The sequence below is a fragment of the Myxocyprinus asiaticus genome, chromosome 8, assembly GCF_019703515.2.
Source record: "Myxocyprinus asiaticus isolate MX2 ecotype Aquarium Trade chromosome 8, UBuf_Myxa_2, whole genome shotgun sequence".
Taxonomy (NCBI): Eukaryota; Metazoa; Chordata; class Actinopteri; order Cypriniformes; family Catostomidae; genus Myxocyprinus; species Myxocyprinus asiaticus.
Window position 1 is genome coordinate 48,266,873 of NC_059351.1, and position 27,365 is coordinate 48,294,237.

Genomic DNA, 27,365 nt, shown 5'->3' on the forward strand with positions numbered 1-27,365 from the left:
CAAAATTTCTCGCTCCTTTAGATGAGAATTTCAAAATAAGAAAAAAATTATTAAAAATCGATATGCACAGGCTTTTGCACTGAATAAATAAGCAGTCTTTGTGTGTAACAAGTACAAACACTGGTAGTCTGCTAGGAAAAAAGTATGTGATGGAATTTGTTAATTTTTACATATTCTTACTACCTGTCAAACGTTTGGACGCAGCTCCTCAATTTTATTAATACTGTTATCCACATTTAATCCCCATTTCCACATTAAAGCGATAAAATTACAGAAATTGAAGTATGTGAATTATGTGGCGACCAAAAATTTTTTAATGAATCAAAAACTGTATTTTATATTCTATATTTTAACTTCTTCAAAAAAAGCCATTAGATCAAGAGGTTATGATCATGAAAATGATACATTTCAGTCAAGTATGTCCAGACTTTTGATGTGCTTTTGCCTGCAAAGACTGAATTTTCACAATATCACTACAAATAAGCTTTAATTATAACTGTACAACTTTGAAATAGGGTCTAGTATTCATTATTATAGTGGTTTATGAAATCCTAACAAGTTATAGCCATAAAATACAGTACATTTCAGTGAGATTTATCAGCTGCATAAAGCACCCAATAGATGAAAAAATATAAATGATAATCATTAGCACAATGATCTACCGGTGCATTTGCTTACTCTGTGGTCTTCTTTTGTTATTTTCATTAGTTATGCCACCACATGTCCCTTTCTTGGATTAAAGATTGATTTATTTTGTTAGAGTGTTCTCATAGATGTAGCGCTTCACGTTGTCTTCTATCCAGTGAATGAAGGCAGAGACAAGGGTGAAGACAGAGGGCATGCATCCCATGGGACCGAAGCTCACCACACCATGCACCTCCCATGATGCTCCACTACCTGACGGTTTGCACACAAACGGACCACTTGAGTCACCCTTATGAAAGATGAGAAGAGGGGGAATCAGATGAGAGAGGTAAAAGAGGAGATTGTTTGCAATGCGATGCAAGTTCGCCACTAGCTGGGTTTCCATCGACATATTTTTATACACATTTTGGGATAATCGCATAAAAACTGCTGGATGGAAACACCAAGATGCTCATAAAAAATGTATATGCTCACTTGAGGTGGATACATTTTTTATTCAATAAGAAGAAATGCACATAAACTATGATGGAAACACATTTACCGAATAAACTCCTACTGAATCTTTTAGGAAAACAAGATGCATATCAAAAGAAATCATGTGACTGAATAATTAGTTAATAACTGGACTAACCAGGACCAATCATCGCATCTGCAATGTTGCTCTGGCCACCTTGAGATAACAGTGTCTAGATCTAGAAAATGCAAAGCCTGCATAGGGTTTGCAGAGCAATAAGTCAAAGACAAACTTGAACTGTGCCAAAGAGCAGGGTTATTAATACTTTTGGAAAATATATTATAGATCCGCACGGTAATGTCACGGTCCTGTCACTCTGTCAGTCTGGGTTTTTGTCTGACAGGACCGTGACATTATTGTGCCATGTCTGTCTTGTGTTTCGTTGTCTGTCTTTGTATGAGCGCATGGTTTCGGTTGTATTCCCTGCAGTGCATTCTTCGGTCTGTCTTGTTTCATGTCGGGAGCATGGTGTCTGGATCCTGACTTCCTGTTTGGTTCGGTTTCAGTCTGTGTCGGGATTCGGCCACTCGTGCTCCATGTCTGTCTGGTTTTGACGTGGGTGCATCGCGCTTATGTCATCTTGGCAGCATGCACTCACGTCAATAGTTTGTTTGTCTCTCGCGAACAAGGGCGCGCCTCGTGTCGCGCTCGGGTTGCGCGCTCGGTCCGCGAGCTGTCTTCATGTTGTGCTGAGGTTCGGTCACTTCGGTCTAAGGTGTCGGGTGTGCGTGTGGCCGAATTCTCGCACAGGTTTCCTGTCTTTTTTTGTCACCTGTTGAGTGCATCGCGTGGCGTTTGCCTCGCTCAGGTTTTGTTTAGTGTGAGAATGCGTGGCATCGCTACGCATTCTCTCGTCTTGTTTGTCAGTTGGCATGGATGTATATTGTCTCATTGTCTTGGCGATGTGCACTCATGCCATTCGGGTGTTTTGTTTTCTTGTGAGAACATGTGGCTTTGTTTTGTTTCTGTATCGCTGCGTGTCTCTGTCTTACGTCATACCCCGCCTCCTTGTTTGCCCATTATTAGTTTATTAGTCACACCTTTCCTTTCTTGTTAACCTGTTGATTTCTCTGCCTATTTTCCTCGTGTTTGCTGTCCAGTGCCAGTTCGTCTTGTTGGTTCTCTCATGTCGGTCCTGTCAGTCGGTCTGTTTCCTGTTTCCTGCTTCCTGCTTCCCTGGTTCCCATAGCCCAGTCCAGTTGGTCCTGTTCCCTGTTTCCCCTGCCTGGATTATTTACTTTATGTTTTTTTTTTTTTTTTTCTTGTGGGAGTTTATGTTGGTTTTTGTTTTTTATAAATAAATCCCCTTTTTACTCTGCAATTGGGTCCTGCCTCTGCATTCCGTGACAGGTAAAGACATAAGGAAGGAGGAACGCACACACATAGTGCTTCCAGATCTGTTTGACGTGCTGTCGCTCCCAGACATGAGACAAGTTCTTTACAATGTTTTGTCTGTATGCTCTAAACGGCGAGTATTTTATTAATAAAAGAGTCACAGTAGCTACAATTTCTCTGGAAGTGACAATTTTATTATTTTGAACACATGGAATGGAAACGTGCCTTTATTCAGAGATAGTTTTTATTATGTTATGTTTTTTTGCATAAATTAAATTTGCAGTTTGGATGGAAACATAGGTACTGTAAACGAGCTTCTCTCATAGCAATCATGAACATGCAAATTCACTACAAAATGACTTGAATTGTGGGTTGTTTCTTAACAAAATCTATTGTACGCCTTCAGAAGACTTGGAATATGACTCACGAGCCGCATGGACTACTTTTTAAAAAAACTTTTGTGTACTTTTTTACACTTTAAAGTGAGTCACAGTCTAGTGCCATTGTACTGAATAAATGGCCCATGACATTCATTAAAATATGATCTCCTTTTGTTTACTGCATAAGAAAGTCAAATAGGTCATATGTACCTGACAGGCGGATTTGAGTTCGTCAGGCGACTCATAACCAGCACAGACCATGGAGGGTCTGACGTTCTGCCACCAGTAATCTGGTTTACTGCATGTCTCATATGGTACAATAGGAAAAGGAGCCTGGTTCAACTTCTGTGCCACCACAGGAAATAAACTGCCTGGAAGTCACACATACACAAATATTACTTGTTTTAAGTAAAAATGACATAAGTTATTCCTGCATAGGACTCTTGGAAGTATTTGAAATTGTTTATTATGTTTCATTATTGCTTTAAAGGTAAGTGTGTATTTTCTGCAGCACTAGTGGCACCAAACGAAAATGGTAATATTAGCTTCTTCCCCCAAGCGATCAGACTTTCAAACTCTTGATCGCTCATGATACATATATCAGCACTGCACATTATTAGCCTCACACTGGACCCACATTACTTCACTTAATAACACACTAGCAAATGACTATCAACCGACACCTGAATGTCAACACAACACTTCATATTTATTTCCACTGATTACAATATTTTTATTGTACACAGTGTTCTTATTTTGTGTATATTGTATATTATTAGGTGTATATTGTATATTGTGTTGTGTAACAGATGTGTAAACTGTGTTATGTGTAAATCAGATGTTTATTGTAATTGTCATACTGCTATGTTGCTCGGAACTGCACCCAAGACTTTCACCCAGTGTTGCACTTGTGTATATGGCTGAGTGACAATAAAGGGATTTGATCTGAATGGCATGAGTTTAGGGCAGAAGTACCTGTTTGTTCGAAAAATGAAAGATGCAGGGCAGAAGGAGCAGTAGAAGGGTTTGGGAAACCTCTATGCAGAAAGTACACACTTCACCTTTAAGGTCAAGTGATGACCTGTGAAAAAGGGGAGATCAGGCTAGTTGTCACACTTTTTACTCCAGTGAATTTCTCGGGGAAGGAAGTCAATGTCTGCATTGCTACATACCTTTATAGTGTTGGCTACAAAAAAGCTATTAAACATTTTCACTGTTTTTCCCCAGGAAAAAAGATAAAAAATGAATTGAAAAAGGTTTTATCATTGGAGGACACCATAACAATGTGATAACCTGCCACGATCAGACTTTCAGGAAAAATACTTTGTTGTTAGAACACATTTAAAGGAATAGTTCACCCAAAAATGAAAATTCTCTCATCATTTACTCTCATGACTTTCTTTCTTCTGCTGAATACAAACATAGATTTTTAGAAGAATATTTCAGCTCTGTAGGTCCTCACAATGCAAATGAATGGGTGCCAAAATTTTGAAGCTCCAAAATACACATAAACACAGCATAAAAGTAATCCACAAGATTAAGAGGTTAAATCCATAACTTCAGAAGCGATATGATAGGTGTGGGTGAGAAACAGATCAATATTTAAGTCCTCCTTCTTTTGTTTCTGGTGATTTGCATTCTCCATGCATATCGTCCCCTCCTGGGCAGGGGAGAGAATTTGTGTTCTGCAGAAGAAAGTCATACACATCTGAGCTGGCATGAGGAGGGAGTAAATTATGAGAGAATTTTCATTTTTGGGTGAACTATCCCTTTAAAACTCCTGGTAAAAATCTGCCTCCATAATATAGTTGACCCTTCCTTTAATGTATGTCAGTGTTTTTGAAATATGTTTGCATGTTTACTCAAGATCTATGACAAAAATATGATGATAGCGGAAAAAAAATTTGGAGGGTAGAATTCACAAAATAATTCTTATTTAATTTAATTAAAGAAGTGTTTGAAACCAACATACAAAACCTCTGCTAAAGAAAATACAAATTTAATTGAATATATGACTCCAAATCTCATTGATACTGAAATATAGCCTATGTGACAACTTCCCCGTGTGACAACCAGCCCTGGTCTCCCATACACTTTGAAGAAAAATGTAAATGTATAAGTATTAAGTTTCAACAGTGCTTGAGTAAAGTAACAATTCCCAAAAATAATACTTAAGTATTGTTGTAAAGTAGAATTATTCAAGTACGTTATATCCCTGTCCACAAACTTAATGCTTGTGGATGGAGTGGGTTCATTAAACAGCCATAGGTCATAGGGCACAGTTGCATCTTAACCACCTTCACAGTAGATGTGTCATAAATATCCTCTGCGTAACAGATAGAACAAGTGACAAAACACATGCTTCAGCCCTTTGGGTAAACGGGTCTTTGTTTCTCTGACCTTTCTCATCCCCCCAGCCTGTTACAAAAGAAATGTGCCCAGCAGGCATGATGTTCTCTGGTTTGGGCAGGCAAACCGGGCTGATCTCGGGCATCATGGTTACCCCTTTGGCCAATCGCACCAGAGCAATGTCGTTGGTGACATCATTGTTCTGTGGGTAGATGAAGTCCTTGTGGGATATGATGGCATCGACAGAGACACACTCTTCAGTGGGACCGTCCAGACTGGAGATCATGTGGTGTTTACCAAAACACATCTGCCTCACGTTGGGAGCTGGGAGTCTACAAAAAGAAAGGTCCATGTGGGTACTATTTATGCAGTAGCTCCAAAAATATTTGGACACTTAAGCTACACTTGAAAATGTAAAAATGTCATTGCATTCGATAACAAGCCTGTATTTGTCTTACTGTATGAAACAGTGGGCGGCCGTGAGGACCCATTGCTCATGGATGAGTGAACCTCGCAAACATGCTGAAATGGTCTGGACATAGATGGCTGAGCCTACAAGTAAACCACACCCATGCTGTGTTATTTTCAGTGTATTTCACAGCATCATTGAATTCTTGATTCTGACTGGTAGCAAAATACTGCAGTAATATAATGTGAAGTCATTTGTACCACTGATAAGCAGATTAATTAACTCCGGACCATTGAATAATTACAAATAATCCTTTGCAAATCGTTCCTTACTTATTATTCCTCATTTACTCACCCTTATGCCATCCCAGCTGTGTATGACTTTCTTTCATCTGCAGAACACCTATAAAATATCTCAGTTCTGTCGGTCCATACAATGCAAGTGAATGGTGGCCAGAACTTTGAATCTTCAAAAGTCACATAAAGGCAGTATAAAAGTAATCCATTAGACTCCAGTGGTTAAATCCATATCTTCTGAAGTGATATGATAGGAGTGGGTGAGAAACAGATCAGTATTTAAGTCCTTTTCAATATAAATCTCCACCTTTGACCAGACCCGACCAGTAGGTGGCAATATGCACAAAGAATGCAAATCGGCAAAAAACAAAAGAAGAATGTGGAAGTGAAAGTGGAGATTTAGAGTAAAAAAGGACTCAAATATTGATTGAAGTCAAAAATAGCTGCAAGCAGCAATACTGGGGTCAAGCCCTTTACTGGCAGCATGAGCAGCCAAAGAAGCATCATGACATGTTTTAAGTTAGAATCTGATGAACGCTGTAGGAGTAAGAAAAAGTAAGCTTTCAATTATTTAAAAAACATCTATTTTAAAAATATCTAAAAATAGTTTTTTTTTCAGAATTCTTGTCCAGTAGGTGGCACTGTTCCGAAACTGCTCAGGTACCATCAGGGCATCTGGATCTGTGTGTTCTCAGATTGAGCCCTTATATAAGTGTGTCAAATTTGGTGAAAATATCTCATTCCGTTTAAAAGTTATATCCACTTACGTAAAAGCGGAGACAACTTTTAAATTCGTCAAAGTGCTTTTGGCACTTACAATCGAAATTTTGCCATGTTCCTTGTTACCTCAAAGAACTTGCTTAAAGAGATTTTACTGGTGGTGATTTCGTTTCGATCAGACGAACAGTCTACATGCAATTTACTAAAGTATTTTAAGAACTTTTTTAAAAATGGCAACAGGCCATAAGGCAAACCATTGCAAATGTGGTATTGTTGCGCTCGGCAAGTCCTCACGAATATAACGAGACCAGTCTCGTGAAAATAGACCACTGACATCAAAAGTAATAAGCTCACAAATTTACAAAATTTCATTTTTTTGGCCACTAGGTGGCGCCGGACCCAAACTTCTCAGGCAACTTCAGAGCATGGTGCTGATAACACATACAAAGTTTCATAATGATACGCCAATGCGTTCATAAAATACAGAATTTTACGACAAAATTAAAAATGGCCACCGCCATAAATGGCCGACATGGGAAAATTGGGTATCATTCGACTCGGTATGTTGCACTGAATCTAAAGAGATCAGGTTCGTGATTTTTGGCCAAATCATTCAAGAGTTATAAGCCAAAATAACAGTTTTTTCTATCTTTTGACCAATAGGGAGCACTGCGCCGAAACGCTGCATGTCACCTCAGGGCATGATGGCCATGACACAAACCAATTTTTGTCAAAATCTGTCAAAGCGTTGCACAGATACAGCCTCAAGTCCAATTTTGCGTGTTCTTCACCAAATTCGTTGAAGCGCCATTCGAAAACGTTTTGGTCTGTCAACTTGAATTCCATGATTTTTTTGTAAGCTCTGTCTACTGAGCAACTGTGCAAAATTTTGTGAAAATTGGATTAATGGCCTAGGACAAGTTAAAAAAAGGAGGTTTTCCTGAAAATTCAAAATGGCGTAAAATTTTGTCAGGTGGAAATCGAAACCATGGTATGCTTTCAACTCGGCATGAGCTCAGGAATCAGTGAAAAATTTTGGTTGGCTTATGGTTCAAAAGTTATTAGCATAAACATGAGTGAAAATTTTACCTGTTGGTGGCGCTAAAGGGTTTGAGTTAGACACTCCAAATTTGCTGTGTTATTAGTTTAGACTGTCCTCTATCTGTGTGCAATATTTCATAACCTTCCCACGAACGGTTCTATAGGCTGCCATAGACTTCCACGGCAGAACCTTTGAGGAATATAAGTGCTGCCTCGCAAGAACAGCAATGACAAAGTTTGATCTGAGTTTTCACTCACTCTCTAAGTCAGCAGGATCTATGGCTTTCCATATGGCACTGAACCCGGAGTCCACAACTTTGTCATTGGAGGAGAAACTGACAGTCATTGTGTCTCCAGCTGTGACAAGATCTCTCGGTGGAGAAGTGCTGCAGTGTGTACCTGAAAGAAGAGTAAGTACACAGTACTATATCATTTCTCATCCACGTTCCCTAAACACTAAAAAGGCCACAGGAACAACCCATAGATGATATTTCTACCTAGAGTGCCAACAGTATCGCTGAGAGTGAACTTGTCATTGAGGCACAGTGTGGTCTCCTCCAGGGAGAAGTTGTTGAAGTGAAGATGGATGTTTTTCCCTGTGTGCACACAGATATTCCATTGGCAGGATATTCTGTCTGGATAGTTCATAGATGCCAGCACAGGCAGAGAAGCGGATGAAGACGCTGGGCTTCTTGTCCACGATACAGCCAATGGGACTAAAGCTAGTGATGCCGTGCACCTCCCAGGGGGACGAAGTACTGTCTTGGCATACCAGGGGCCCACCTGAGTTGCCCTATCACAACATTAAAATTATGCAATGATGAGCAACAGATATTTTCTTCTTTTGTGTTCCACATAAAAAATAATCTACATGACAGAATTGTAATTTTTGGGTGAACTATTCCTTTAAATGGATCCATACCTGACACACAGACTTGAGCTCGTCCGGTAAAGTGTAACCACAGCAGATCACAGAGGTTTTGACCTGGAACCACCAGTAGTCCATGCACTTACAGGTGTCATATGGTACTACAGGTAGAGCCACCTGGTTCAATGCCTCAGCCACTTTAGGAGCTGTGGAGTCGCCTGTTGACAAATAAAATGAGGCATTATGTATTAGTGGTTATTTTATATCTATTTACATAGTACAGGTACATCTTAAACCTTGTAAATACATTTTCATTTAGTTGTCTGATAACTTACTTAATTTAGCTGTGATTTCAAGTGCTGCATTTTCAAAATTACCCAGCAGAGGGCATGTCCACTCCAGAATCTCTGGAGGTCACTAAAGCTGCATATTGAAAACAATATTTACTGCAATATAAAGTAAATGCCAAATATATATATGAAGGCTGACCATATCTAAATGTCAGGGCAAATTTGTTTGTAAATCAAATCCATATGGTGATGTAAACAAAAGTAAAGACATTTACGTAATGCAGACATCTATAGTATATATATATGTATATATGCAGGACAACCTGTTTCATCTCCCCAGCCGGTGGCATAGCACGTTTTGCCTCCGGGTAGGACTTCCTCTGCTGAAGGAAGACAGGCAAAATCGATGTAGTCGGTGGGTATGACCTCTCCATCCAGGCGCACCAGAGCGATGTCAAACTCCACTGATGGTACAGTTGGGTACTGGAAGCCCTCGTGCCAACAGATGCCCAGCACGTTAAAACACTGCTCATTGGGCTCGGAGAAGGTCAGGTTGTGTTTGCCTAGACACCAGCGCTGCAGCTCATCCGCATACCTGCGACAGGTAAATACACACATATGAACATGCATATACATGCATAAAAAGAATTGTATAATAACTAGCATAAGTCAACAAGCAAGAACATACTGTATAGTGTGTTTTTAAAACTTGTGTGAGAATAAAAATTGACATTAATAGCTATTACAGGTGTGTTTATAGCATCTGTTATCCTATAGTAGTGTTCAAAGTGTAAAGGCCTTGATTTTACCTGATGAAGCAGTGAGCAGCTGTTAGAACCCAGTTCTTATGGATGAGAGTTCCACCACATGTATGAAAGAACTTGGGTGAAGGTTGAGACAGAATGGGCCTGTAAAAAAGCAGACATTTTTTAATACGCACAGGTTTTAAATGATAATTTTGAACGTTGTAACATGGTATACTTCATCTACAACTTTTTAAATTGCGTTTTCTAATTTTTACTTCTAAAAAATTATTCGTTACACCTCATGACAATTTAAGTGAACTCCAAAAAACTGTAAAAACTGTGAAAACATATGCATTTTCCATAATACGTATGTAAAACATAACATTTTAACCTAAAATCCTGATGTTGAAGTTCATGTAATTTGTCAACTACCCATGTACATTATTTCAACAATTGTTATTTTGATTGAATTTTGCGATTTATTGCTTTCTGTACACTTTAAAAGCATGTAACTCTTAGCATTTTAGTGAATCGCAATAAATTTTAAGCATGTACGTGTGGTTTGAATGTATGGTGGTTATAAATATGTCACCATTTTATCTGTTAAAGTGCATCATAACCAGGCTGCCTTGAAAAATCATTGAACAACATCCTTGTCCTTGCTCACTGTATTTTTTCACTCCTGGCTGTGTTCCTTCATAGACAACCACGTTGTCAAAGCACCGGCCGATCAGAATACCAGCCTCTTTCACATCAAAATCAGTAAACATCAATTTAATGGTCTTCCCCCTGGCACTGCGTACAGTCCACAGACACATGCTGTTAGCAGGGTAGTTCATGGGCCAGTTTTGAGACTTGATGACACCTGTGTCCTCCTGCGAGAAACCTCCACATCCCTGGATATCTGCAGGACATCATAAGTGCAGTTTGCATTTTTCAGACAAAATAATGGGTATTAAATCTGACAGTTAAAGAAAGGATTGTTCCAAGAAACAGAGAAAAATATCAAGAAATTGTGTCTTGTTGTTAACTGGTACATTGAATCCGAGGCTTTACCCCCAAGTCTAGGAAGGGTCACACGTTACCAGGTTACAAAAGTAACTTTATTACACATGACTGTATTTTGCAATATTTCTATTAAAATATATACTTTCTCTCAATGAAAATGGGATTATTTAGCTATTTTTCCTTGCATTTAACTGACAAACAGTGCAGGTCACTGCAATACTCGCAGCATCATATACAGGATCATGCACCTGTCATATGTCTCAAAAATATGACAACCCATCGTGCACTGAAAAAAATATGTGGTAACATCTAAATTAACTGGTTTTATTCAAGTTAAAAATATGATTCAACATCACTGAATTAACCTGAATCCATAAGGTTACACCAACAAAACTAATTTAAAGGGTTTGATCAGGTAAAAAAGCTCCTCAAGGTAACAGTTGCTGGGAACAACTTTTTTTTTTGAAGGCTTAATGTGGGGAATATTCCACATACAGTACGTTAACACATGGAATTCCTTTTTCAATGAGGAACAAGTTACGTAGAAGAAGTGCTGGACTGGTCGCGACAGATATTGTCTGCAGTAAACAGTTTGTATTTTGTTTTTATTTGAATCTCTCATGTCACTTACAACAGCAAAAGTCAGATTGTTATGCACACATGTGATCAAGACCATGTCTGTGTGATAGTTAAAGTGAATTAAAGTGATAGTTCACCCAAAAATGAAAATTCTCTCATCATTTACTCTCCCTCATGCCATCCCAGATGTGTGTGACTTTTTTTCTTTTGCAGAACACAAATGTAGATTTTAGGAGTATATCTCAGCTCTGTAAGTCCTTACAATGCAAGTGAATGGTGACCAGAACTCAGAAGGTCCAAAAAGCACATAGAGGCATCATAAAAGTAATCCATAAGACTCCAGTGTTTAAATTCATGTCTTCAGAAGCTATGTGGTAGGTATGGGTATTTTTTTTACTACAAATCTCCACCTTTGACCAGCCCAGACCAATAGGTGGCTGAATGTGAAAGTGAAAGTGCAGATTTACAGTTAAAAAGGACTTAAATATCGATCTGTTTCTCACCCTTACCTATTGTATCGCTTCTGAAAATATGGGTTTAACCACTGGAGTGTTATGGATTACTATTATGCCACCTTTATGTCCTTTTTGGAGTTTCAAAGGTCTGATTACCATTCACTTGCATTGTATGGACCAACAGAGCTGAGATGTTCTTCTAAAAATCTTTATTTGTGTTCTGCAGAAGAAAGAAAGTCATACACATCCGGAATGACATGAGGGTGAGTAAATGATGGGAGAATTTTAATTTTTGGGTGAACTACCCCTTTAAGTTGCAATTTCTAATAATGTTATGAGACATCTGAAGAGTAACATTTATTTACTCGCCAAAGCCCATTTTTCTTGTATTTTGCACTTTCTAAGTGTTAATTTTGGAAACTGCATGTAACACTCTATAAACCTGCAGAACATGCTTATTCTATATAATGGCATGTTTGTATTATAGAAAGTTAATAAATGGTATGCAAACGTTCTGTAATGCACCATAGGCCTTCCTCTTTGCATGTAGTACATTTATGGTGGTTTGCTGCTCAGGCTCAAGTACACTGCAAGCAGAATTTACTGTGAGTCTAAGGAGAATATGTTATAGAGACTGCATGTTATTGCAGGTGTAAATCAGCATGACTACATATGGCTTTTTCTCTTTTGTTAGGGGTTGTAGCATACGCTAAAGAGAGAATACTTTTCATAAATTCAGGAATGTATACTGTATCTACTGCAAAAAAATAGCTCTTTCATTTGCCGCTGTAGATATTTATATGGAAGACAAGAGCTGTTCAGCACTATTCCAGCTAAAAAATTGATCAACAGCTTGTCCAAAGTGAAAAACAGAAACACACACAAAGTCACATCCATTGAGCAGTGATGGCTGTTGGGCACAGCTTGCAGCTCCCTCTGCAGGATTCATCTAAAGGTGTCTAAGTGTGTGTAGGTGTGAGTAGATGGATGTCTTTATAAGGTGTTTTACCAGCAAGGTCTTCTGGATACACAGCTTCCCATTTGGCAGAGAAGCCACGGTCGGCTAGCCGAGCATCTGACTAGAAACTCATAGTGTTACTGACACTAACTAGAACAGGGGGAAGAACAAACCCACAGTCTGTGCCTGAGAAAGAGAGTCAGAGATGTATACCATGAATGCACAAGTTTCTTAGGATAAGAGCATCTGCCAAATACATACAGTATGATGTAATGTAAATGATATAGATAGACAAACAGCACTTGAATGCATGCCAGTGACATTATGGCAATGTGAAATAAAAGAGGTGAAATAAAAACTTTGGTGTTGTAGGTATACTAGTACATTTTTGTGTCTTTTGCAATGTATTTGCAATGCACATTCATCAAATAATGATTAAATGATGGAGAAGAGCATGATAACCTGGCATATATCCAGATGCTTGGTATATCCAATGTTCAGCACCAGCGCAGACAGTGCATGCAAATAAACAGCGCTTTTACCAGGCACAATTAAAGGTGCACTGAGTAATTTTTTTCCCCTTTAAAAAAGATTTACTCCTAAAGAAATGTATTTTAATTTTGAAACATATGTATAAAATCATGGCCACTCACATGAGATGAGAACTCTAGTCACATCAGTAACCTTATACTGTAAAAGTTGTTTCATTCTACATGGCTGAGGGTGTCCTCATGGGACTGCCATTTTAGAATCACATGACCAGCTGAATACAACTTGCTTAATCTCAGTAAGTCTTGTTATTGGACACTTTCACTATTGGATTAAATAAATCATTGCTGTTTGCGAACAGTGAATTTCTACAATGGCATCTGTAACTGACAACTATTGATTTTGAATGATGCTGCATCCACACCACTAGGTGTCACTGTAAGTCCAAGATGATACAAGCAAAAAGTTACTGAGTGAACCTTTAATTCTTAGTGAATCCTCAGCGTGTTCATGCTCGTATCTGCAACTTTGCCACTTTAATTCTGACCATAACCCGTCCTTGGACATTGCTTGCATTGCGCTCTCCTTTCTTAAGAGCACCCCATTTCAAGATTTTCTTGCATCAAAAGCATAATGTGTAAATGTGCAGGCTTACAGTACATAAACACATTAAGCAAATCATCATCATCATCATCTCTATGTTATTTTAAGATAATGATTTTGTCGTCAATCACTAATATACAAATAAACGTGCAAATGGTATCTAATGAACGTGCAAGAAATGGACATAAATGCAACACAAGACACATTCATATATGTAATATATTAAACTGCATGAGTATAAATATAAGACAAGCCCAGTTTAACATTGTTTGTATTGCATTTCTACACAGTGTTTTTGCTCTTCATGCTGTCAGCAGAACTAACACTTACACACTGCTTCATGCTGACAGCTAGGACAAAGGATGTGATGTGCAGAACACACACACATTTGCAACCGGCAAGTAAGGACACAGTGTCAAGACCAATGAGCCATACAACCCATGAATGCTGGAGGACCAAAACTAAACTTCTTTTTTCGTTTGTTTCATCTGACATAATTTTCAGACCCTGTGTTCATCTGTATTAAATATCAGTGATTTAAAGGAATAGTTCATGGTATGACTTTAATTCATCTGCAGAACTCAAAAGAAGAAAAGGATGCTCTTTTCCATGCAAATACAATGATGAATCATGACCGAAGCTTTTAAGCTTAAAAACAAAAAAACCCACAATAAACATATCATAAAACTGGTCCATAATGTATGACTTGTGACTATAATCCAAGTCTTCTGAAGACATACGATAGCTTTGTGTGAGGAACAAATGCAAATTTAAGTAATCATTTACTGAATATCCTCGTTATTCTAGGCTTGTTCATAAGAAAAGTAGCGGCGTCCAATTGGCTTGCGAATCTTTCTTTTGTGCTGGATCTTTTCTATGAAACAGTTGATCCAGTTCACAAAACCTCTTTAGTTCTTCCGTGTCTCGTGACCAAGCGTCATGTTGTCATGACATAAGAATGAGGTTTGATGTTACTGACGTGTCACCATATTTGATTTGGGCTTTCTATACATGAGTTGATCAATGATTGCATTTAAATGGATAGTTCACTCAAAAATTTAAATTCTCTCATCATTTACTCATTCTAATGCCATCCCAGATGTGTATGACTTTCTTTTTTCTGCAGAACACAAATGCAATGCAAGTGAATTGTGATCAGACATTTGTAGCTCCAGAAATCACATAAAGGAAACATAAAAGTAATCCATATGACTCCAGTATTTAAATCCATATCTTCAGAAGCAATATGACTTATTATTATTATTACTTATTATTATTATTACCACACAATATGGTATGGGTGAGAAACAGAACAATATTTTAGTCCTTTTTTACTCTAAATCTCCACTTTCACTTTCAGATGTGACAGTGAAGCTAAACAGGTACCACATGTTACTTTCAGATGTAAAAGTGAAAGTGGAGATTTAGGGTAAAAACAGGACACAAATTTGTATCTGTTTCAGTCTGTTCATCATACAAAGTGATCGTATGCCTTATGTTATGTTGCACATGGACTAATTTTATGACACTTTTGGGTGCTTTTTTAAGCTTTAAAGAAAATATAATGTCAGCTGATATTTGGAAATCAGCAATCATGACATTCTTTAAAATATATTTTTTGGTGTTTCACAGAAGAAAGAAACTTACAGTATATTGGTTTTGGAATATGAGGGTGAGTATATTAATGTTAATTTTTTATTTTGGGTTGGACTAATCCTTTTACCTTTCGCTGCTTTAAAAATAGCCAGGAATACACTTTGTCCTTTCTTGTAGTTCTGAACAAACATCCAAACTCTTGATCTTTTCCCTCACACATTCTCTCGCTTTCTTTGTCAACCTGCACTGGGACTTATTGACGGGATCTGGAGTGCAGTCCTTGAAAAGCTGCTGCAGATAAGCGTATCGGCTGCTCGCAGCTCTCTCTGATGTTCAGCAAGAAGGAGCTGTAATTTATAGTTTGCTCACCCGCTGGCTCATGCCTGCCTGAGACTGATGTTAATCAGTTTTTACAGCCCCTTTGTGAAAGGGATAAGAGAGAGCGATGGGAGCACCAGCTACTTTTGCACAGTGGTGCTGTTTAGTATTTAGTTTAGTTGCATCTGATGTACCACATTCTGGCACATGCTATGCTGGCTTGTCTCTTTTCACAAATTAAATTACTGGCAGATATATTTAATAGAAATCGGTGTGGTCTGTTTAAATTTTTAGCCCAGTTTTAATAATGTAATTTCAGGGAAATGTAAGATAAGGGTTTTTGTATTTTCAGTTTTCATGGTCAAACATTATTGTTTAAATGAGAGAGATCTGTAGCTGAGGCCGACTAGATATTCTTGCTGAATAGAACATCTTAAACCAACCTAAGGTGGTTTTCTGGTTTTAGCTGGTCTCCCAGTCTGAACATTAGAAAAAGCTCTAAAACCAGCAAACAGACCAGCATGGGAGTCCAGCAAGACTGGTTTAAGACATTTTATTTAGTACCTGCCCATGAAAAACTCACAAAGTAATCAACATGTTGTTACCGAATGTTCCGGTACCATAAAATCAACCCCATTTTGCAGAATTACTGACAAGCACCATCTCACATCAGGCATTTTTGCATCAATTCAATTATGTTTACCTTTCCCTGTGGTGCTACTGATAGCACGTTGCATGAGCAGCCTCAAAGACACAGGCTCTGGTCCCATGGAAACCGGGAAGTTATCACATTAACAAAATCAATGATTAAGGTTAAAGGTTGGGGTTTGGGTTAGGGCATATAATTAATAAAATGTGCATTCCTGTGGACTTTATTACATCATTTACAACTAAAAATAACTCGCTATACATCTCGATTTTGGTGCCACTCTGTGGACATTTCACTCGGAAAATGGAGCTCACATGTGTCAATACATTCAAAAGCACTTCCAACTTTGGCCACTAGGGAGCAGTGATTCAAATTTCAGTAAGCACAGATTCTCAATTCTCAATTCTCAGATTCTTTCATTCTCAACTGGCTCAACTAGCAATATACTCACCTGCTGGGGCAAGTGTGGAGGTCTGAACAGGTGTGGTGGTGTTTGGTCGAGTCGTAGTTGTTGGGGTGGTTGTAACTGGTGGGGCACTGGCTACGGTGTAGGTAGCACTGAAGCCTTTAGCAGTCCGGCTCGAATCAGACTTGAAACGAAACAGCATAGTACTGCCAGTAGACACCAATGGAGCCGGTACCTTGTTTCCACAGAAATTACCTAGAGTAATTGAGATTGATATTTTTTTGAGAGATAAAAATTACTACACAAATGATCACAAGAAACAAGAGAAGCGTTTTGGATTCAGTGGATGTCAGTATTCACCCAGTTGGGTGGTGCCATTTGAAGCACCATCATAGACGTCCACAAAGTCACCACATGAGTCCAGGATAAAGTCAAATTATGTGAACATTAGCCGGACCTTTTCCCCATCAGGTACCTGTATCCTCCACTAGCATGCAAAACAAATGCATTAGATTAATGCTTAACTGATTGGACCTATGCAAATTGCATTAAGTTCCTAGTTCTGAACTTCTGGTGAATCAAAATTCTGCTGTTTCTGAATTTCCAAAACAGTCAGTTTGTTATTCAGACCATATCATGTTAAGAATTTTGCATATTGTTGGGCCTATGGTAATATTAATACATTTCATGTTTGATTTTTCGGACATGTTTGTTACTCTTCTATGATAAACAATGAATTAATTAATTGGTGAATAAATTAATGAGGACCAACAATTCTATAGCATTCATAAACTTTGTTTTGCCATTGTAGAAGCATAATCAAACAATAGGTTTTGCTCTACTCATTATAGTTATAGAGTAATCATATCAGTTGGTCTTTGGTACTTTCACAGTGCAGGTGCTGAAAGCACTGATAACAGCTATCTATCACCCCAACATACACACCACCTGAGCATAACTAATTGATTCAAAGATTACAGCACCATTATCTTAATTACGACCTCAAACTGCTATTTGTAGCATTTTCTGTCTCACACATGATTTTTAAACATAGATTGATGCATAGTTGATGCAATTCTGGAATCCTGACAGGACGGGTGAAATTGTGCTGTCTTATGCATCTTTAGTTAATTTGAATTCAAGGCTGCAAGCCTGGCTGGTGATTAGCTGATGTGGGTAAATATGTTGCCAGATGGAGCCATAGAACTGTGGGAAAGCTCCGAGCAATCTGACTTCCATAATCAAAGCCCGTGTTAAAACAAATCACTGAATCTCCTCACAATCTCTACCATTTCCTCTGTAAGTGCAATCTGAGTGTTATCGGATTCATCAGGGCCATTTCTAGCTATAAGTGGTATAAGCAGGCGCTTGGGCACCCAAGCCACCAGGGGCACCACAAAGCAAGGTGTTTTTTTTTTTTGTTATGGTTGTTGTTGTTGTTTTAATATACTAAAAGCTGTGAGTAAGACTCAGGGATCTGTTATGGCTCAATTAGGCAGGTAAAGGGGGCCCCCTTGAGGCCCGAGAGGGAAGGGAGATTGCAGGGGGCCTCCAAGAAGGATTTCGCTTAGGGCCCCCATATGCTCAGAAATGGTCCTGGGATTCGTTATCTGTAATAATTTAATGAAAAACAATATTTTTATTTTTTGTGTTGCGCTTGCCTTGTAAATCATCGCCAGTGTCGGAGGGAGTTGCCAGGACATTGCTATGTAGTTTCTAGGGTGTTCTAGGTGGTTGCTTCTGTGTTCTGAGATATTGCTGGGGCATTGTTAGGTGGGCATTATTGGATTCACTGTGCATAACAATTTGTAGAAAAACAAAATGGAAACAGATTTTTACATTTTGTAAAGAAAATGTGGTGCTTGCCTGTGCAAAACCCACCACTCTGATGCTAGGGTGTTGTGGATGATTGCTAGGGTGTTGCTATATGATTGCTAGGTTGTTCTGAGTGGTTGTCAGGACATTGCTATGTGGTTGCTAGGGTGTTCTGAGTGGTTGCTAGGGGGTCACCACTGGATTCAATGTGCATAACAATTAGTTGAAAAACAAAATGGAACCAGATTTTTACATTTTGTGTAGATAATATGGTGCTTGCCTGAGCAAACTATGATGTTGTGGGTGGTTGCTAGGAGTTGCTGTGTTGTTGCTATGGGGTTCTTATTGGTTGCTAGGGCATTGGTAGGGATAGTGGTTGCTACGGTATTCTGAGTGGTTGCTAGAGTGTTGCTAGGTGGTCATCATCAGATTTATTGTGCATAACAATTTGACGAAAAACAAAATGGAACCAGATTTTTACACTTGATAAATATAATGTGGTACTTTCCTGTGCAAACTATGATGTTAGGGTGTTATAGGTGGTTGCCATGGTGTTTCTATGTGGTTGATAGGGTGTTCTGGTTGGTTGCTAGGCCATTGTCAGGGTGAGTGTTTGCTATGGTGTTGCTATGTGGTTGTTAGAGTATTCTGAGTGGTTGGTAGGGAATTGCAGGGGTGAGTGGTGGCTTTGGTGTTGCTTCTGAGTTCCTAAGGGTGTTCATAGTGGTTGCAAGGGCATTGGTGGGGTGAGTGGTTGCCAGGGTGTTCTGGGTGGTTGCTAGGGCATTGGTAGGGTCAGGGCCGCATTAAAGTACCGTGAGGCCCTGGGACTTACCCTTCTGCTTGGCCCTGCCAGTGGTCAGAAGTGTGTGGGGGGGGGTATTGTGCGGAACATTTGTAGTCTGTGTCCATGCGCAACACAGACCATTATCTCTATTGAAAACCGTCTCTGTCTTTACATTTGCAACTCCCGCTGCACGTGTTTACATGCACGTGCTCACGCGAACACTGACGGGGGAGTATAGCGTGACTGATGCCGGGGGGCCCCCCTGCAGCCAGGGGCCCTTGGGCTTCAGCCCAGGTAATCCCGTGTGTTATTGTGGCCCTGGGTAAGGTGAGTGGTTGCTAGGGTGTTGTCATCGGATACATTGTGCATAAGGATTTGTCAAAAACACAATGGAACCAGATTTTTGTATTTTGTGAAGAGAATGTGGTGCATAACTGTGCAAACTATGATATTAGGGTGTTGTGTGTGGTTGCCAGGGGATTGCTATGTGGTTGCTAGGGCATTGCTACGTGGTTGCTAGAGTGTTCTAGGGGATTGCTAGTCAAAAGTACCCACCCCTGAGTCTCTATGATATTCTGTTCTCTAGATATGCCTTGGTATCCTCCTTCAGTGTAAATCTAAGTGATTTATATCTCGAAGGTGCAAATCATAATTCCGATCACTAAGAAAAATAATAGCAAAACTCTTGCTTGCCTTAGTAACCACCACTATTTAGGGAGCAGAATACTCCTCTTAAACAGGAGTCAAATGCATTTACATTATCCTGATTATGATGATGAAGGTTATTTATGACTGTAAGGCAGTTGATCCTGAACGCAATATTCAGAACAATCGAATAATGGGTGAACAATAGATAAAGATGCAGACCCAATAGAACAAACAGCATAAAGACAACACCCCAGTTACAAACACACACACATACATCCACTAACGCCGTGCGTCTCTTTCTAGGTCAACAGTGATACACATTTAACAGCCTTTCAGTATCAGTCCAGAGAAGAATATTATACAGACATTAAATCATAATATGAAAAGCACAGCAGTCGACGGTATTCTTTCATGTGAAATGTTCTTTTATGGTGCTAATAATACTGTTATAAAATGAAGCCATTATGAAACTCTCATTGTCTTTACCTGAAGTCATCTCAGGGGCCACAGAACAATACAGTGCTTTGAATCCTTTCTCTGTGTGTCTGTTGTTTGTGTCAAAGTACACAAACATGCTGTTTCCTAAAAACACTATGGGTTTAGGCATGGAAAATCCACAGTATTTGCCTGGAAAAAGGAAACATACTCAGTATGCAACAATGGAATCATTCATATCTTAATGTGTATGTATTTTTTTGTAAGCTTTGTTTAATTATATTTCAAGGCTTTGCACTAAAGAGGCATGCACATCTGAATATGTCAGCTTGTATAACAGTCTCACAAAATATGTCAATAAAATTTTCTGTTTATATTCTACACCAAATTTTAATTAAAAATATATATTGTGTCCAGGATGATTATCATTGATGAATTACAGTAAATGCAAGTTGTATAGTGCATTTCATACACAATGGTAATTCAAAGAGCCATACTTATAAATATTTAAAAAAAGAGAAATAAATACATAAAAGTTCAGTTTTAAATTATTTAAGAACATACAAAAATAAGACGAAAGAAATAAACATTTAATGTAAAAGTTGATTAAAACAAAGTGAAACTAAGGAGATTTGAGAATAATGAGATTTACCATAAACTCAAAATTGACACGCTTTACAGTCAGTAATGAGAGTCAGATTTGTTACAGCACTGACCCCAGTATTCTTGTCAAAGGTATGTTCATATTGGATTGAATATGGAGATTACACTGCATATGGACTAGAATCGCCAGGAAAATACCCTTTTTTTCTTTTATGATAGGCTGTACGATTTGGGCAATCGATGTGCAATCATCTGCAGGCTTATTCAGGAGGAAACTGCAGCTGTAGAATTGTGCTTAATGTGTGTTAGTCTTTGTCATTGTGTGTGTCTTGCTATTTAAACTGTAATTTTTGCAGGACTTGCTCAGAAGAAGCATCAGCTCAACAGCCAAAAAATGGTGACCAGTAACATTCAGTCACTCTGTTACAAGTTAATTGCCTCCTGCCCTCTGGAAAAATTAGGGAGATTAGTTCTGTGCACTTGGTAACTAATTTATTGCAAATCATGACTCCTGACTCTCTGCCAGAAAAGAAATAGGTTTTTGCTAAATTGATCACCAACCACAGCAGAAAACTCACCAATGGTGCTAACTTCATCCTTAAGAGTGACAAAGTCTTGTACTCATCACATGTACTGGAGTCCTCCAACGAGTCTTCAAACCACAGATGTATCATCTGGTCAGAGAAACCATGAGATCTCATTTTGCTTTTTCACCATTTGAGATTTTCCATGAGTTGCATACAAATTGGTGGCTTGTTACCTTTTAATGCAAGAAATCCCAATTTCTTTGGAGAGAGAACTGTTAGAGGTGTTAGATAAATGATTATCTAACATAAAATTAAAGGGGAAACGTGTCATTTCTGAAATAATGACTGTTGTCAAACAGGTTTCCATAACCCTCCCCTTACCAATAGTGTTTACCATGACAACACGTAATAATTTGTACAAGATGGCGAAATAATAAAATATTGTACGACTATGCTTGTACAAAAAGCTACCACTTACAGAATATTCCCATAGAAACCAACCAATCAACAAACAGAATTTAAAATTGATACAATACAGGCATCAAATGTTAGCTAGCCTCATATCTAACACTTTCCTTATCTTGTTCCAAACCCTGATGTTCCCTATCTGTCACTCGCTCGACGTTGTGTCGATGTAGTGACACTAGGGGTCACTCTCGGGAGACCCAAATACCTCTGATTTTTTTAAAAAAGGCCAATGAGAATTGGCGAGTGGTATTTGCATGCCACTCCCCCAGACATACGGGTATAAAAGGAGCTGGTATGCAACCACTCATTCAGATTTTCTCTTCGGAGCCAAGCGGTTCTATTCATTGAAGCTGAATTCATCCGCGAAGTTCATTCACCTCATCTGCTGGATTCTACGGCGCATTTCAGCGGCTTCTCCCCCTCTGCACCTGTGGAGTGTAGAGAACGCCCCTGGGCGCTTTGGCAGAACAACTAAAAGAGTATATTTTCTTTTTAAAAGAGCGGCACACACGGAACGTCTTTTTAAAGATGGCTTTCCGTTTGTGTGTTATTCCTGGTTGCGGTCGTTATCTCTCCGCTTCTGATGGCCACGATCGCTGTCTTAAGTGTCTGGGCGCTGCCCACGTGGAGACGTTGTTCGTGGATGGGTCTTGTCCTCATTGCGAGAACATGACCATAGCAACGTTGCGGTTGTGGCTTGCATTCGTAAGAAAGCAAGCCACCTCAGCGGCACCCCGCCTCGGTCCTTCTATCTACGGGTGTGAGGCCATGCCGGTTAGCACTGGGGGCGATTTGGGGACCTCAATGGGACCACCTCCGCCGGGTATCCCCCCACAGACCTCCCATTCCCCAGCATGCACGCTCGGACGAGATCGCCGGCTCATCTCAGGGCGAGTTCGACCTCTTGTTCGGAGCCCGGGAAGAAGACGAGTTATCGAGCGCAGCATCGGAGAGCGGGCTCGTCCAGTTGGACGCAGAGGCTTCAACTGGGCTTCCTCCTTCGGGAATGGTCGACCAGTCTCAGGCCGACACGGAAATGATGGACATGCTTTCCCGGGCGGCCGTGAGCGTCGGGCTAGAGTGGAACCCTCCACTCTCCCCTGAACCCTCGTGGCTCGACAATTGGTTCCTGGGCTTGGGGCACCGCCCTCGGCCACACCCCGCCCCTGTTCCTTTCTTCCCGGAAGTGCATGAAGACTCCTCCTCACCCCTCCTCGGCCAATATTATGGTGGGCGGCAGGAGCCAGGTAAGTGCTTCGATGTCCCTGGACTCGAGCTCCGCCCCGCCGCGAGGCCCCACCTGCCAGTATGTCCGACGTGATCATTCCCTTGGTCCCCCTCGCCCGGAGTTTGGGCGCATGGCTTGCGCTTTCCAACCCGTCGCGATGGCTGTTCCGGATTGTCCAACTCGGCTACGCGATTCAATTCGCCAGGCGCCCGCCCAGGTTCAGCAGCATCCGCTTCACCTCGGTGAAGGGCGAGAACGCCGCTACCTTGCGTGCGGAGATCGCTACCCTTCTGCGCAAGGGCGCAATAGAGCGTGTCCCTCCAGTCGAGATGAAGAAAGGGTTCTACAGCCCTTACTTCATCATACCAAAGAAAGGCGGTGGGTTGCGACCAATTCTGGACCTGCGAGTACTAAACCGCGCTTTGCACAGACTCCCGTTCAAGATGCTGACGCAAATTCAGAGCATTTCTTTTCTCGGTTTGGTGTTGGACTCAGTCTCGATGACAGCGCGCCTCACAAATGAGTGTGCACAGTCGGTGCTGAACTGTCTGAAGGTATTCAGACGGAGGACAGTGATTCCACTGAAACTTTTTCAGAGGCTCATGGGGCATATGGCCACACCGCTCGGGTTGATGCATATGAGACCGCTTTAGCACTGGCTTTAGACTCAAGTCCCGAGATGGGCATGGCGCCGCGGGACACATCGCGTGACCATCACGCCGATCTGTCGCATCCTCTTCAGCCCTTGGACCGACCTTGCATTTCTACGGGCAGGGGTTCCCCTAGAGCAGGTCTCCAGGCGTGTCTTGGTTACAACAGACACCTCCAAGACGGGCTGGGGCGCCGTATGCAACGGGCACTCAGCCACCGGCTCCTGGACTGGCCCGTGGCTGTGTTGGCACATCAACTGCCTAGAGTTGTTGGCAGTACTGTTCGCCCTGCGGAGGTTTTGGCCATTGATCCAGGGCAAGCATGTGTTGGTCCAGACGGACAACACAGCAACGGTAGCGTACATCAACCGTCAAGGCAGTCTACACTCCTGTTGCATGTCACAACTCGCCCGCCGTCTCCTCCTCTGGAGTCAGCAGCACCTCAAGTCGCTATGAGCCACTCACATCCCGGGCGACCTCAACACCGCAGCGGACGTGCTGTCATGTCAGGTTACCCTCAGGGGAGAGTGGAGACTCCACCCTCAAGTGGTCCAGCTGATTTGGAGACGATTCGGTAGAGCACAGGTAGACCTGTTTGCTTCCCGGGAATCCTCCCACTGCCCGCTTTGGTACGCCCTGACCGAGGCACCCCTCGGTATAGATGCGCTGGCACACAGCTGGCCCCCTGGACTACGCAAATACACGTTCCCCCCAGTGAGCCTACTTGCACAGACCCTGTGCAAGGTCAGGCAGGACGAGGAGCAGATCATCCTAGTAGCACCCTATTGGCCCACCCAGACGTGGTTCTCAGATCTCACGCACCTCGCGACAGCCCCCCCCCCCCCGGCAAATTCCCCTGAGGAAGGACCTTCTTTCTCAGGGACGGGGCACCATCTGGCACCCGCGACCAGACCTCTGGACTCTCCATGTCTGGCCCCTGGATGGGACACAGAAGACCTAAGTGGCCTACCACCCGAGGTGGTAGACACGATCACTCAGGCTAGGGCTCCCTCTACGAGGCGCCTGTATGCCATGAAGTGGTGTCTGTTCGCTAAGTGTTGTTCTTCCCGATGCGAAGACCCCCAGAGATGTGCAGTCGGATCGGTGCTTTCCTTCCTGCAGGAGAGGCTGGAGGGACGGCTGTCCCCCTCCACCCTGAAGGTGTATGTAACCGCTATTTTGGCTCATCACAATGCAGTAGATGGTAAGTACTTGGGGAAGCACGACTTGATCATCAGGTTCTTGAGAGGTGCTAGGAGGTTGAATCCCTCCAGACCGCACCTCGTCCCCTTGTGGGACCACTCTGTAGTCCTTCGGGGTCTACTGGGAGTTCCCTTTGAGCCCTTGGAGTCAGCCGAGCTTAATTCTCTCTCTTTGAAGACTGCCCTCCTGACTGGGAAAGCATGTCCATCATTTCTGCGTCAGCCTGTGACTGGGCAATCGTCCCCGAGGGGGGGAGCCCAGCTGAGGCTTCTGCGTCCGACTGGACAAGCCCGCTCTCCAATGCTGCGCTCGAGAGCTCGTCATCTTCGCGGACTCCGAACAAGAGGCCAGACTCACCATGAGACGAGCCGGCAGACTCTTCCGGAAGCCCGACTGGGGCAGACGAGCGTGCTGGGAATGGGAGGTCCGCGGGGGGATACCCGGCGGAGGCGATCCCATTGGGGTCCCCAAATCGCCCCCAGTGCTAGCCGTGCTGGCCTCATACCTGTAGGTAGAAGGACCGAGGCGGGGAGCCGCTGGGGTGGCTTCAACGTTGCCATGGTCATGTTCTCGCAGTGAGAACATGAACTATCCACAAACGCTGACTCCATGTGGGTCGCGCCCAGATACGAAAGACAGCGATCTTGACCATCCGAAGTTGAGAGATAACGACCGCAACCAGGAATAATACACAATCGGAAAGACATCTTTAAAAAGACGCATCTTTAAAAAGACGTTCTGTGTGTGCCGCTCTTTTAAAGAAATATACTCTTTTAGAGGAAAAAGCTCTTTCAGAAAATATAATCTCTTTTTTTTCTGCTGAAGCGCCCAGGGGCGTTCTCTGCAGTGCACTAGTGCAGAGGAGGGAGAAGCCACTGAAATGTGCCGTCAGATCCAGCAGAGGAGAATGAACAGTAGAAATTCAGCTCAGTGAGCATGACCGTCTGGCTCCGAAGAGAAAATCTGAATGAGTGGTTGCATACCAGCTCCTTTTATACCCGTATGTCCGGGGGAGTGGCATGCAAATACCACTCGCCAATTTTCATTGGCCTTTTATCAAAGACCAGAGGTGTCTCGGGCTCCCAAGGGTGACCCCTAGTGTCACTACATCGACACAATATCGAGTGAGTGACAGATAGGGAAATGGTTTATCGTCTAATAAATGTACAGTACCATTTGTTTTGAATACACAACTTTTTTAATGGGTGTGTTGGACAACAAAGTTCAGCAAAAGCATTTAATAAGTGCCCAACATACATTAGAACTCCTTTAATATGGTTTAAAAAGCATCTCAGGATGTAGCTCATGAAGTTGCTTGAGAAAATTCCCAGAGTGCAGAATGTAATCTAGACAAATTTTGGATAATTTTAAGCAACTAAAATATAAGATAGCTTTGATATGTTTAATGGTTTAGATGGCATTACTATTACACTACATTGTGGAAGAAAAGCATAAAGAATGAGTAGATGTTTCCAGACTTTTAACTAATAGTATATCTGGATCTGAAACAACCTCTGCTTTGCAATAATAGTAACTCACCTTCTTGATTTCCCTTCCTAGAGTTTTTCTTCTCAATGACATAGACCACAGCAATTCCAATGCAGACTGCAGTCAGGGCTACAAATAGAAAGATCAGGCTCTTCTCTAGCATGGTCAAGCCTTTTTTGGACTTCATCTGCTCTGATGTTCTTCAGAGATCCCCAGTGAGAAACAGTGATTGGGTTCTTCAACTGAAGCCAAGTGAGCAATGTTCTCCTCAGATGGTCTAAAATGTATACATTTGTGTTGACCTTTGTGAGGTTGTACTCTCTAATAGGTTGGCTGTGCAAATAACACTTTGCAAGCAAAACAATTGTATCTGAGTATCTGCCTTATTGTCTTATTGGTTAGTGAAAGCAATATTTGGAGTCGTAAGTCTCACATGTTTGAATAAATAATTAACTAAATAAAAAACTCTTATCTGTAGACCATTTTTCGACAACTTTTTGTAAACCTGGACAAATGCCAAAGGCCAGAAATGGCTTTCAAAGAGTCTTTTGTTAGTTAATCAAAAATGAAAATTCTGTCATCATTTACTCACCCTCGAACAGAATTTTCATTTTGGGGTGAACTGCTCCTTTTAATGTTCTTTGTTCTTTCAAACACCCGATTACTGGCTGAACATTTCATATTGGGGTAGAAAAGATCAACACAGAAAAAAGGAACAGCTTGCAGAGCCACACATATCGTCAGTCCTATTCGCTTTTTAAAAATACCTTTTTATTGAATCGGCCCATATAGACTCAGTCCACAGGAGGCTTCTTCTGAAGGAGCCTTTAGAAAGTAGTGTCACTATGTGTTGACCCAA

At 41.2% G+C, this 27,365-nt stretch overlaps 1 pseudogene; it reads right to left on the reverse strand.

Annotated features, from left to right (window-relative positions):
* Positions 1 to 303: 303 nt before the first annotated feature.
* Positions 304 to 26,693, reverse strand: LOC127444796 (cubilin-like; annotated as a pseudogene).
* Positions 26,694 to 27,365: the final 672 nt, after the last annotated feature.